Source organism: Eubalaena glacialis, chromosome 1 (assembly GCF_028564815.1).
Source record: "Eubalaena glacialis isolate mEubGla1 chromosome 1, mEubGla1.1.hap2.+ XY, whole genome shotgun sequence".
NCBI classification, from domain to species: domain Eukaryota; kingdom Metazoa; phylum Chordata; class Mammalia; order Artiodactyla; family Balaenidae; genus Eubalaena; species Eubalaena glacialis.
Genome location: NC_083716.1, coordinates 197360569 through 197373870, shown reverse-complemented (window position 1 = coordinate 197373870; position 13302 = coordinate 197360569). Strand labels below are relative to the sequence as shown.

At 38.6% G+C, this 13302-nt stretch overlaps 1 long non-coding RNA gene across 1 annotated transcript in view; it reads left to right on the top strand.

Annotated features, from left to right (window-relative positions):
• LOC133099661 (uncharacterized) overlaps nucleotides 1-13075 on the top strand; it is a 71458-nt gene extending 58383 nt beyond the window's left edge. Inside the window, exon 3 of the long non-coding RNA XR_009702359.1 lies at nucleotides 12969-13075. This is a non-coding gene — a long non-coding RNA (uncharacterized LOC133099661). The remainder of the gene's footprint in view (nucleotides 1-12968) is intronic.
• The last annotated feature ends 227 nt before the right edge of the window (nucleotides 13076-13302 follow it).

Here is a 13302-nt window from a genome sequence, read left to right as displayed (position 1 = left end):
TTTACTAACTTGTAGCTCCACCACTCCTAAATTCACCTATTTTCTTTTTTGAACAGTGCATTCTTTCAGCTTTATTCAGTGTAGAGAGAGAGAAGTATGTTAATCATTGCATAAAGTAGTCTAGGTTCATCATCCCTTATCCACCAATTCTGAAGTCTAAAGAGGTTGGAAAAATGAAAGACTTTTCATAACTCGCTTGGCCTTAAAGCCTGAGCAGACCTGAACTCATTTGGCAACAAAACCCGCCCTGAACTGACTTGAGGCTATTTGTAACCTTCATTGATCGCAATCAGAGTGAATGTTTACACGTTTCACTGCTGAAATGTCAATTTGTTTTATTACAGGGTGCCGCCCAGACCACACTCAGGGTTTTACCTGTGATATGGTATACTTACTTTTTTACCTATCCAAGGTCCAAAAAAAGTCCTAAATTACAAACATTTCTGGACCCCAAGGGTCTCGGATAAGTGATTTCAGATGTGTATCCTTTCTTTTACTCCCCCACCCCCTACGCCAGTCCTTTTTAAAAGAGTTAAGTGTAAGGTGTTTTCTGACATCTAATACTTCGACTTGGTGAACATCTATGGCCATGTTATACAAACACTTTGTGACTTTAGAAAATTCAAGTGTCACAGTGAATTTTAAACTTTTTAAAATTTTAGCTCTTTTTAAACTTAATTTTTATACAGAAGTCATTACAGTCGTCCCCCACCCCCTATCCCCTTGCTGATAGTTTCCTTGTTCATTGATTGTGAGCTACTAAAACATTTTCCCCCAGTGGACTTTTTTTTTTTCTCCTTAGACAGTGTCTAAATATGGGAAATTGCTTTATCAGGCCACTGGTTGGTTGTTTGATTGACTTTTTTGGAATGTGTAAAGCAGTTTATAACTCCATGTGGGATCAGATTAACCATGATGTGATTAAAATTAAGGAGATCCTGATGAGCCTTAAATTTCTGACTGATCTGGGTTTGTTCAATCTGAATTTTTCTGGATATATTTATACAGACTCACAGGGTTCATCTTCCCATTCATCTGTCACATTATTTTTCTGGCATACTGGCATGCTCTCCCAACCTTTGGTGCTAAACCATAACATCTAAATGACCCTTAAATCTGGCACTTCAGAAATTTTTTTAACTGTCACAGAATTATCATTCATTAGGTGAAATTTTCCATGATAGATGTCTGAGTCATGCAACTTAATTCTAAGAGCCAAGGAAAGCTTCCCAAATGAAGGGAAAGGAAAAGCTCTTCTTAAGGCAATTCCTTGCTTTTCTGTGGTAAATCAGTTGCTCTGACAGTAGACTTGCTCAGAGAACATGTACCTAAGTGCTTAAAATAGCAAAGAGTACTTCTCCCTAATGAATCAGATTCTGCAAGGCATTACTAAGTCTTACAGTATTTATATGAGCAGTATTTCACTAATCAATAACCAGAGCTACATGGTAGGGTTGAAAACATTCTATCACTTACAGTTTTTTAAAAAAGGAAATTCCCTAGTGATTAACATATACAGGTGTATGTGCCTGTTATTTTAAAAGCCTTCCATGTGGTTTAAGTTGAAATTATTTGATTTGAAGTCCACACTTTAAGTCATTAATTAATCCTTCTAACATCAGTGTGGCCTAAATGAATGCAATGATGCCCATTTTAAAGGGACTGATTAAAGATATCTAGTATATTTCCACCTTTAAGTAAATTTTCATTCAGAAATAAAACTCAGACTCTTTGCTCCCTGAGTAATTGCTATGTGATGACTGCTTTTCTCCACAAACTAAGTTATTCTTGATGATTCTCAAGTCTGCCCTTTGTCTTTACAGAATACTCGTTGGGCAGGCAATGGGGTTGAGGACCTCGGAATGCGCGAGGAGGAGGATGGCTCCCTCAGAAAATGGGGGAGGAGGATGTGCCAGTGGTCCCTCTGTGGGTTGGTAATAGCTCTCTTTGAGTTGTCATCTTCGTTAGCAAGCATCCGGGGCACCAGCTCCCTTAGCTGCCCTTTCCCAGACAATCCAGGCTGCTTTCACCCCTGAATCCCTCTGTGGAGTTTCTCTCATCAGCCATTCTTGTGCACAGACCTCACTCTACTGCCAAAAGCTATAAATGGCCTGTCAGTCTTGATGTGCACGGGGCTGTTAACAAATAGGAACTGAAAGCCAGAGAATTTCATCTCCATGAGGTACCAGGGCTATTTCAGAAAGCAGAAGTGCCAGCTTCATCCTTTAGTGATGGTCCTCAAAGGGTAATTAGAGAGTGCAAGAAAAACCCTTAAGAAAATCCAAAATAATATACTGTAGTTGGGGAATTCTGAAAAGAGAAAACATGCTACAGACTTTTCTGCTTCTTCTCTCTCTTTTTAAACAGCCACACATCTTGTTGGTGTGCCAAGCACATATTTCGCGAAATGGGAACTTCATTCAAGTTCTCTCATCTGATAACATTTATTTATTATTCTACTTCCACTTAACATTTTTCTCAGTAAATATAGCTATAGGATACAGGAAATCCAGTAGCACTTATTATCTATTGAGCCAGCATGGTGCTTATTAAGCCGGAGGAGAAGCCAGTGAATGCTATAGGTGTGGCCTGCCCTCAGGGAGCTTACATTCTGGGGGCCTGAGAGAGGCTGGGAGCAAAAGCTTTACAAACAAGTCGCTTCTGTGGTGCTGCTGTGAAGGTTTGGCAGTTGCTGGAAAAGAATAAAGATATGTTGGTCTGCATTAGATATTCAGGATCAAGTATCAAAATGAAAGCCTATAATAGGCTTTGGCATAACCCCAAATTTGAATTGTGGGGGGATAAATGTTCTTGGCATCATACTGGAATTTTTTGGAAGAAAAGTGCTATTACAAAAAAAAAAAAGACTCTGGGACTTCCCTGGCGGTCCAGTGGGTAAGACTCCGGGCTCCCAATGCAGGGGGTCCAGGTTCGATCCCTGGTTGGGGAACTAGATCCTGCATGCATGCCACAACTAAGAGTCCGCAGGCTGCAACTAAGAAGCCCATAGGCCGCAACTAAGACCCAGCACAGCCAAAAAAAAAAAAGACTCTAAGGCATTGTCTAAAATAGTACAAAAGCCACTGGTTGAAAATGAAAATGTTAAAAAAATTCATAATAAAAAGATACATTGTTATTTCTCTGTATTCTTTGAAAAGAATGTAGCCAAAGATACATGTTAAGTAATTAGTCATTTCAGCCACAGTGATTACACCAGTTGCTCATTCACTCAGTGATTATGTAAGGGTTGTGGGCAGAGATTGCACTTTGTCTGACTGTCAGAAGGAAAAGGGCCTTATTTTTATTGGTGGTCCTCATCCTTTCCCCCACTTCCTGGGAACTACAGATCCCCTCACTTTTAGGTCAACCTACACTCACATCATCTTGGAGGAGATGCCATAGCCTCTCCCTGTGAGCCTCTGCTTGACCAACTTCACTGTTTGGAGATTCTTTCTTACTAGGTTTCTTTCAAAGATCTAGGGCCTGCTTTTGCTCTCTGCTCAGAAGTTACTAATATACATGTTTATGGCTCCACTACATAATGTTGCTTTGTCCTGAGCCAGCCTGCACTCTGCCAAAGAAGGATTCCCTAATTTAGGAGATCATATCCACTAAACAAACTATCCAGCTCTGCTTTTAATGGCCCTGTGGGCACAGGTTAAATGCTTTTGCTAATATAGTTGTCAAGAAATCATGTTTGGAACCTGGACTGAGAAACAGGTGTCAAGATCTACAGCTGTGGCCCTGTACCTCCAGACCAAGATGAACAGAGCCAAAAAGTTCAACATCTAATCAAGGGTCCACCAGTCTTCCAGTTTTTAAATGAGACTGAGAAAGATAAACAGATTTGGAGAACTGCCTGGACACTACTCTTGAATAACTACATCACCCCCTTTTAATTATTTATAACAGATAGATATAAATATAAATGAATCTCAAGCAAGCAAGGGAAATATTATCTCAAGTTCACTGGAAAGCGCTCAAGCTGTGGAGTTTCTGGGGGGTGCTGGACCAGAGATGAGAGTCCTCAGAGGCCAGTGAGCAGGCCAGGTCAGCAGAGCCACCTGACCCATTCAGGGCAGTACACAGACTATTAGGGGACACTAAGGAACTGCCCCCGTTAGGTATAGCCTCCCCAGAGGACACTGGCCAGACATATTTACGTGAGTAGTTCAGGCCAGTAGAGGACCTCAGTACAAAAAAATTGGTTTTGCCTATAATATTTATTGATATATCTCAGTAGCACTTACTTCTAACTTGTTATTACTAATATGTTTGCAAGTCTCCCCAGCCTACTGGCTTCCACCTACAAGTTATTATCTTCTGAATTTTAACCCACTATTTCAAATCAGACTTCTTTATTCTAGCAAAAATTTCAAGATGTTTATGCCATTTTTTTTTTCTTAGCACAGTAACACCAGATCTGCATACATGGGTATCTAAAACAGTTACATGCAGTAGGCAGAGCCCAACCCCTGCCTAATTCTGTGAGTTTCATCACCTGATGGTCCAGAGGGCACAGAGGCCTATACAAAAGCATCCACTGCCAGAATGCTTTGTGTATGCCCTTCCCATTTTTCTCCACGCACGTATATTTCTGTATGTGTGGCACTGCTATCTATAAAGTAAAAGACTGGAAGCAACCTAAATATCCAAGCTTAGGGAAATTTTCATTTATACTGTATTATAGCCAACTGCTGGGGTATTTTGCAGCTATTTCAATGATCTTTATAATAATATGTAGCAATGTGGGAAAAGAATTCAAATGTACATTTAACCGAAAAGGTAAGGATACAAAATGATTTGTATGCTTTAATACAATTTATATAAAAATAAATGCACATGGGAGGAACGGGAACTGGAAGAACACATACAAACCTGATTAATAAATAGTTCATGTTCTAGGTTAGTATGATTATGGATAATTTCCTTATGTTCAAAAATTTCATAGTGTTGATACATTGTTTTTACACAAAATGATATTATACACATACACATACGTACTTCTTCCAAGACAGAGATTAGGACTTTGATAGGTCTTGGATTTTAATATTATCAATCACTTACAAATAGAAGTAAAAGAAGTTCTTATTCAAACTGGTTGAACCTAAGGGAATTTACTAGGATATATCATTGGAAAGTTCAGAGGTTGGACCACCCTCAGGGTGAACTGTTCCAGAGATTCATGAGGTCCTCAGTGCCGGGGTTCCATTTCTCTTGACTCTGCCTTGCTGCATATATCAACCTTTTTGTCACACTTCTTCCCTTGTGACAGAAAAAAGGTTGCAGCAGCCCCATATTAGAGAAAGAGCAAGGTCAACTCTTCTCCAAACCATCAATCAACAGTCTTCTGATTGGACCAATATGGACCAATCACTGAGACCAGGGGACTGCTACCCTGGCTTACGGTTAAATGATGCCATCTGCACACCAGTCTATGGTAAGCTGGGTACAGTTCCCAAATATTTGCTGCCCCTACCTGTGAGAGGATTATCCTTCCCCACCTCGCTGACATCAGGTTTGGCCATAACTTGCTCTGGACATGGAAATACAAATTATCAACGTTCAAAACCAAAATGTGACATAGCTGTTTAATGCTGCAGCTGGCTGCACTGAAACCATTTTGCTTCTCTGCCAGGTAGAAGGGTTCAGAGCCACTGTGTGGTTCACAATACTCTCTTTCCCCTCTGCTGCAACTCCTGGCAATATTGCAGACAGAGGTTTCACTGTCAGCGGGGTTAGAGAATGAAGATGAAACTCAGTAGAGCCACAAAAAAACCAAGGTGCATGTTTAGCATGAGCTGCACCTTTGTTATTAGAAGCTGCTGAGATTTGGGGGTTGTTTGTTACTAAACATAACCTAGCCTATCCTGACTGGGCTTGGGTCCTGGCTTGGCCATTTCCAAGTTACGTGGCCTTGGACAAGTTATTTCATTTATCTATACTTATTTTCCTTATTGTGAAATAGAGATTATATGCAAAATTCCTGATACAAACTCAAAAATGACAACTATTATTATTTGTTGATAATAAGAATTATAATTCTTACTCCAATGGGGGATTTTCTTCTAATTTACCTCAGTGATTTTCGGTGGGGAAAAAAGTGCTGCTATCTGAAAGAGGAGGTATATTGTATTCCTTTTTCCAAAGGCAAAGTTACAGACCCAGAGTCTCAATATATATACTGATCACCTGTAGATAGAACAAGAAATTCTTCCTCAAATATATAAATGTTAGCTCCTTGGAATGCTCTTATTTTTTTAAGGAATAAAAAAAGATTAACCCAAAATTTCATATGGGAAAAATGCTTTTTCATGTTCAATACCAAAATGTGATATAACTATTCAACAGTCCAGTTGGCTTCACTGAAGTAATTTTGTTCCTTCTCTGAGATATCAATTATTGAAGATAGTCAGGCAACGGATATTGAAATAAATGATTTTTCTATTCCACTGTGAAAACTCTTGTGTTCCCTGCACCCCTTCCCACAAAGTGATGTATTCTTTTGTGTGTATGAGACAGAGAGAGATTATAGTCAGAGGAATGCAGTTTAAAAGTAAAATGTCTACTTTCTTTTTTTTTTTTTTTTTTTTTTAAACAGCTGTGTCTGGACACAGCCTAGTGGAATTTTAATAGGAATAGTCCGATTTCTTACTCATCACTAGGACTTTTTATTTTATTTTATTTTATTTTTTTATTTATTTTTATTTTTTTAAAGATTTATTTATTGATTGATTGATTGCTATGTTGGGTCTTCGTTTCTGTGCTAGGGCTTCCTGTAGTTGCGGCAAGCGGGGGCCACTCTTCATCGCGGTGCGCAGGCCTCTCACCACCGTGGCCTCTCCCTTTGCAGAGCACGGGCTCCAGACGCACAGGCTCAGCAGTTGTGGCTCACGGGCTTAGTTGCTCCGCGGCATGTGGGATCCTCCCAGACCAGGACGCGAACCCGTGTCCCCTGCATTAGCAGGCAGATTCTCAACCACTGCGCCACCAGGGAAGCCCTCTACTTTCGTTTTTAATTGAGATTGTAATTATATCTAGACTTGAATCTAAGTTGACAATTTTGTAATCAATAATTATTTTACATTATGGAACACATTTTCCATCTCAGACATCCATCACTGACATCAGCATGTTTTTTTCAGATAGTGTAGGTTTTATCTTGCTTAGTTTTCTGGTATCCAGTAATTAAGATATGAAGCAATTATTTGTCCTTTTAGATAAAAAATGTGCTCTGAAAAATGTAGTGTGAACTAAATCATGGTTTAAAGGTATTAGAGCAGTAATTCCCACACACTGCTATGCAACAAAACTACCAGAAACTTTACACACACACACACACCACACACACACACATTTCTGGGCCCTACTCAAGGACTTGTGAATTACAATCTTTGAAAGTAGGGCCCAAATTTTTTTATTTAAAAAAGCTTCTCAGACACCCAGATCTTGGTTTTTAAATATTATTCCCCACCAAAAGAAACCAAGGATCCTTGGTGAAGTGGCTGATTCTAGGGCCAAGGTAGAAAAGCCTGATGGGCTTAGAATATTTAAGATGAGCTTAGAACATTTTCTTGTGCCAGAAAGAAAATTGCTCAAGGAATGGTGGGGATCATGTCCAAGAACACAGAAGCCTACTTGATGGGGCTCTTGCTGGCCACCTTTGGGAAATTTTGAGCATGAAAATAAAATAATAATAATATATTATAACCCATTGAATAAAATAAGTCTATATTGAAATAAAAAAGGAAGGAAGGAAGGAAAGGCTCTTACAATAGAATGCCAACTAATAAATGTAGAAGGAATAACGCAATTAGAAAATCTCTAGTTGGGCAAGAATCACCAATAGATGCTAAAACCAATGGGTGAGAGTTTGGTGAGGAATAGAATGTTTACATTGTCTCAAAGTACCTCCCCATTAATTATGTGTTAATGAAAAAAGAAAAATAGTAACTTTACAGTGAAAAAGCCTGGCATGTGCCCCCTGTACTGGCTTAAATGGTGGCCCCCAAAAGATAGATCCACATCCTAACCCCCAGGATTAGGAGGTTATGTGAATGGGACCTTTGACAAAAGGGTCTTTGCACATGTAATTAAGTTAAAGATCTCAAGATGAAATCATCTTGGATTACTCGGGCCCTAAATCCAATGACAAGTGTCCTTATAAGAGACCAGAAGAGGAGAAGCCATGGATAGAGAGAAGGAAAAGAAAGCCATGTGAAGATAGAGGCAGAGATTGGCATGAGGCAGCTATGAGAAATGCTGACAGCCACCAGAAGTCGGAAGATGCAAGGAAAGATTATACCCTAGACCCTCCCCTCCAGAAGGAGTACAGCCCTGATGACAGCTTGATTTTGGACTCTGGCCTCCATACTGTGAGAGAAAACTTTTCTGTTGTTTTAAGCACCCAATTTGTGATAATTTGTTACGGTGGCCCTAGGAAACTAAGACACCACCTTAACAAAATGACTGGTTAACATCACCAATAAAGGGATTAACCTGCATCATGTGGTTCCTAATGAGAACTGAGAAGTTCACAGCATTACTCTCATAATGTTTCTGCCAAAATTGCACAACCTGAATCTAATCATGAGGACACGTCAGACACAATCAAACTGAGAGCCGTTCTACCAAAAAAAGTAGTCTGTACTCCTGAAAAATATTGAGGTTATAGAAACCAATGAAAGGCTGAGAAACTTCTCTAGATTAAAGGAAACTAAGAAATATGATAACAAACTACAATATGTGTCCTTCACTGGAGTCTGGACTGTGAAAAAAATAGTCATGTTGGGGGATAATTGGCAAAACTTGGATATGGACTGTGGATTGATTAATAATATTGTATTAATCTTAAAGTTCCTGTTTTTGTTACTCATATGGTGATTATGTAAGAGAATATCCTTATTCCTAGGAAATACACACTTAACATTAAGGGGTAAGAGGGCATCCTGCCTGAAACTTATTCCCAAACGATCCAGAAAAAAGCATCTATGCATATATGTAGAAAAAGAATGAAAAAGTACATCTGGCATATATTAACAAGTGGGACATGAGAGTTCTTTGTACTATAATTGCAGTTTGTCAGTAATTTTGAAATTATTTCAAAACAAGATGTTAAAAAAACTTAGTAGATTATTATAATATGTAACCAGGTATGAAAACTACTGCATTAAAACTCACTCTTGGGGCTTCCCTGGTGGCGCAGTGGTTAAGAATCCTCCTGCCAATGCAGGGGACACAGCTTCGAGATCTGGCCTAGGAAGATCCCACATGCCACGGAACAACTAAGTCCGTGTGCCACAACTACTAAGCCTGCGCTCTAGAGCCGGCGCTCCGCAACAAGGGAGGCCATGGCAATGAGAAGCCAGTGCACCGCAGCGAAGAGTAGCCCCCGCTCGCCTCAACTAGAGAAAAGCCCGGGTGCAGCAACAGAGACCCAGTGCAGCCAAAAACAAAAAATAAATAAATTTAAAAAAAAAAAGCAGAGCCTTTAAAAAAAAAACAAAACTGACTCTTTAAGGCAGTAGTTGTCATCTGGGTGATTTTACCTCCCAGAAAACATATAGAAATGTCTGAAGACATGTTTGATCATCGATGACTGCACAGGGTGGGGAGGGGGGAGTGGGTCTGGAGAGGTACTACTGGCCTCTAGTGTGTATAGAGGCCGGGGAACCTGCTAAAGTGGTCAAGTGCACAGGACAGCCACTCACAACAAATAATTTTCTAGCCTAAAACATCAATAGTGCTACTGTTAAAAAACCTTGCTTTAAGGAAATTATACGTCTTCACTAATATAACCAGATTCTAAATGCTTATGGGAAATAGCACCAAATTTGAATATGAGCTTAGAATAGAGCAAAATTTTATATCAACAAAGGATTCCCATTTTATAGGTAAAAATATGTTTGCATTTCAATACTTGGAAATCACATACAGAAATGCGTACAATTGCATGTCACATCATACATCAAACAAGAGTAGTGGGGGAATAAAGAAGCATAGAAGTTCAGTTCGTTCATTTTAACATCAACCAAGTAGCTTTCATAATATTGGACAGTAAGTCCACTGAAAATGTGATTTCAAGGCATTAGAACAGCTTGGTGAAAAAGATAAATAGATTTTTCTCAAACTTATGACTATACTCATAAAGCAGTATAAATATATTACATTTACTGGTTACCTGGGGTAATCCATATCACTGCTTTCTAAATCTAATGAGATTTCCAGTTTCTATGTTTAGCATAGGAGAGCTACACAAACATCAGCATAATTAATGAGTGATGAATCCCACAGTATTAGTCAGATTTCCACATAATAAAGAATCCACAAACCTCAATGACTCTTAACACCAAACGTTCATTTCTCACTCATGGGTCTGTGCACTGACTGAGTTGACTCTGCTTCAAGATCAGGTACGTTCTGTGTGTCTCTCACTCTGGGCCCAATAGTTACCTAGACAGATGGCTGCTACCTCATGGCAGATCACAGACGCTCAAGAATCCAGGCCAAACTCTGCAAGCACATATAAAGCCTCGCTCACATCACATCTGCTAATATTCCGTTGGGCAAAGCATACCATGACCAAGCCTAAAACATTGGGGCAGGGGTGTATGGGTCTACTTTACTGAGAGACATTGCAATGTCATGTCCACAAAGATATGGATGTATAATCCTATTACAAAAGCAGCAGAGAAGAATTGAGAAAAACAATGCAATCTACCATACTACTAAAGGCACTCTAAAATAGCAGATTTTTGTAAAAGAACTGATGCTACTGATGCTACTTACACACATAATGTTAACTCAGGGGCTGGCAAACTTTTTCTGTGAAAACCAGCTAGTAAATATTTGGGGCTTTGCGGGGACATACAGTCTTTGTTACAACTCTGATGTTATAGTGTGAAAGCAGCCACAGAAAATACATAAACAAACAAGTGTGTCTGTGTTCCAGTAAAATTTTGTGTATGGATACAAATTTGAATTTCACATAACTTTCACATGTCACAAAATGTTACTCTTCTTTTGATTTTTTTTTAATCATTCAAAAATGTAACAGCTATTTTTAGCACGTGGGCTGTACAAAAATAGGTGGTTGGTCAGATTTGACCCACAGGCCATTGCTTGATGACGCCTGTATTAGCCCCTTAGCCAGCAAAGCCCTTAGCATTTATTGGTCATAGAAGACTGTATAAGAGAAAGAAAAGGCAATAACCAAGGAGTTTATACAGTTGAGGATGTAAAATACATACATGTGAAAACTATTTAGTAATATTTGAAAAATAATATATAGGAATGAAAGTCCCAAGTCATGAATGTTAGGAGATATGGTGCCAAGTTATTAAGGTTTAATATATTAGGACAGAATTCCTTAAAAAAGTTTTATGGATGAGGACATGGATTCACTGAATGATTACCCCATTCTTTCTTCATACACTGAGAAAGAAAACTTTTAGAAATAATACATAAGCCTACAGTCTATTTTATTTTATGAATTTTTCCTTTTATATAACATTTAAATAAAACATTACTTTTAAAATTATTAGTATTGCAAAAATAATTCATACAATACAAAAATGTTGAAAATAGAAAGTGGAAGTCAGCTTATAGTCCCTCCACCTACAGGTATCCTCTGTTAACAGCATGGTATGTAATTCTAGAGCTTTTTCTATACATACACATATGTGTTTTATTGTTATTTATTAAAATTTTATACCTAGTATTTAGCAATTTGCTTTTTTCACATTTAGCAGTATATCCTAAACATTTTTCCATGTCAATGTGAGTAGTTTTATCTCACTTTAATTGTTGCACAGTATTCTGTAGCATAGAACAGCTTATTGATGTGCATTTAGGTTGTTTCCAATTTTCCCCCTATTATATGTAATGTTGTGATAAACATCCTAAATCTTTACCTAAATTAACCATTTATTTTTAAGGAAAAAAATATCTGCAAGTGGAATTTCTGGGTCAAAGCATAGAAACAACTGTTTTCAAAATGTTTTTCTTCTCAATGTTATCTGATATTAAATCTGGTATTAAAATCAAGAGTGTTAATGGTAAGCTGTTGGTTGGGGATATGAGGATTTGAGATATTGACCACATATAACGTGAGAATATGGTAATATGTGTGGTTTTTGTATGTATATGAACAGGGTGGATAAGGGAGAGAGAGAAGCAGAAGGGAAGAGAGAGGAAAGAGAAGGGAGAAGAAATTTAATGTGAGAATCATCCAAATCCAATGTAAAATGATACCAGGTATTATATAATAATTACTGGTTGTACTAGGAAAACCCTTTGTGAATAGCCAGGTATACTCATACTGATTTGTAAATGAAAAAAAAAAAAACTGTTCAAATCCTAGGTAGTAATTTTCATAAGATATACTAATGTACCGCTAGTAAATTATTGGGCCTCAGAATTTTTAACTACAATCTATTAACTTTATTTTTTTTTCTCAATAAATCATTAAGGGTGGTTCTCAACAGGAGTCTGTGGGTGTTACAGTTATCTACTGCTGTGTAACAAATCACTCCAAAACTTTGTAGCTTAGAACAACAATTTGTTATTATTACTTATGGTTCTGTGGGTCAGCTGTGCTCAGGTGGGCAGTTCCCTCTGGGTGTCTTTCATGCAACTGCAATCTGATGTTGGCTGGGGCTGACTCATCTGATAGCTCAACTGGGCTGAGTGTCCAACATGGCTCCCCCCAAGAACTGGCAATTGGTAGTAGTTGTTGGCTATGAGCTCAGTTGAATGTGCTAACCTGAGTGGCCACATGTGGCCTCTCCTTGTAGTTTGTGACCCTCACAGCATGGTGGCTATGCTCGGGGGTGGAGTGTGCTGAGAGTGAGTGAACACTCCCAAGAGTGATTGTTCCAAAAGTCCCAGGGAAAAGCTGCAAGACTCCCAATGATCTAACCTTGGAAGTCCCAGAGTATTTCTTCCACTGCTTTCTTTTGTTTCAGCAGATCACTCAAGCCTTCACAGAAGCAAGGGGCGATGCATTAGACTCTACTTTTTGATGGGAGAGCAGCGAGTTACACTGCAGAAGTGCATGTGGGATGGAAGCTATTATTATGGCCATCTCTGGAAAATGCAATCTGCCACGGTGAGTAGTTGGCAGGAACTCTCGGAAATTGTGGACTAATTTTTCACATGTTTACATCTTTCTCTGAAGAGAATCTTGAATATTCATAAGATTCTCAAAGGAATCTGACCAAAAAAAAAAAAAGAAAGAAAAGAAAAGAAAAAGTAGAAACAATCACTGATCTAGGTAGATTATGGTCTATTACATAATTAAGT